The sequence below is a fragment of the Saimiri boliviensis genome, chromosome 5 (genome assembly GCF_048565385.1).
Source record: "Saimiri boliviensis isolate mSaiBol1 chromosome 5, mSaiBol1.pri, whole genome shotgun sequence".
Lineage (NCBI taxonomy): Eukaryota > Metazoa > Chordata > Mammalia > Primates > Cebidae > Saimiri > Saimiri boliviensis.
In genome coordinates, this window is record NC_133453.1 from 61,821,734 (window position 1) to 61,823,005 (window position 1,272).

General features: G+C 32.5%; 1 non-coding gene across 1 annotated transcript; it reads left to right on the forward strand.

The window, feature by feature from the left end:
- The first annotated feature begins 518 nt into the window (after positions 1-518).
- Positions 519-659, forward strand: LOC120364528 (U4 spliceosomal RNA). Its single transcript, XR_005579765.1, has one exon. It is a non-coding gene; the product is annotated as a U4 spliceosomal RNA (small nuclear RNA).
- The last annotated feature ends 613 nt before the right edge of the window (positions 660-1,272 follow it).

Genomic DNA, 1,272 nt, shown 5'->3' on the forward strand with positions numbered 1-1,272 from the left:
ACATAGTAAGGTCTTTCCCACTTAAAATTGTGTTTTTTCCACTACATTAGTATAAAATACATACTAATACTAACTGAACTCAATAATGTTATTTCTGATTGCTTTTGGATAATGCTTGATCTAGTCTGGTATTTATAGCTAAGACTATAAAGTAAATGAGAAATTATATATAGGTTGCTATGGCTGCATTCTTTTCTGTATAATTTTTATTTTTACAGTTCTATTATTGTAGACATATAAATACTCACAATAATATCATGTTTAAACACCTTTTCTATTTGTTCAATTCTTATTTTTAAGTAAGGGGATGCAAAATTAGACCTATACGTTTACATCATCTTTTGCACATGCACTTTTTAGAAATGAAAAGGAATACGATTGACATGAATAAATTAATGTAATTCTTTGAAGGCTAATGTAAAACCTCTTTGATACCAATAGTTTCTGAAGTAGCTATGGCAGGAACTTAAAATAAGACTAATTAATGAAATGATTGTCTTTATGAAATTGGATGCTATAGCTTTGCGCAGTGGCAGTGTTGTAGCCAATGAGGTTTATCCGAGGCGTGATTATCGCTAACTGAAAACTTTTCCCAGTACCCCGCCATGACGACTTGCAACATAGTTGGCACTGGCAATTTTTGACAGTCTCTACGGAGACTGATATAAAAAGAAAGAAAGAAAGAAAGAAAGAAATTGGATGCTATAATATATCTGTGTTTTTGAGCACTCAGACATTAAAGCTTACATGCTTTAATGAACATGTTTTTGTTCAACATCACACTAGCATTACTTCAGCCAAAGTGATGGAATTCTTTTTTCTCCCAGCTTTGAAAATTGGATATTTTCTTTGGTTTGTGATTTTAATGTTCCATTGCAGAGCAAAATGGGACATGCTGAAGCAGGCAAGAAGATCTTTATTCAAAAATGTGCTCAGTGCCACACAGTGGAAAAAGGTAAAAAATGTAAGACTGGTCCAAATCTCTTGGGCATCTTTGGCTGAAAAACAGGACAAGCAACAGGATTTTCTTACACAGAGGCAAAAAAAAAAAAAAAAAAAAAGGTAAAAACTAGCAGTTGTGGAAGAGAAGCAGATATTTTGTAGGAAAGAATAAAGCACATGATTTGGCATTATAATAATTTCCTAATTTGCAGCATCAGAAATGGACCACTCTTTTTATGTTACTGAAATGTGGATTTACATCATAAGACCTGCATTTGGATAACTGATCATCCTTTTAATCAGAAGAATTAGCAATCTTGTATGGCATAT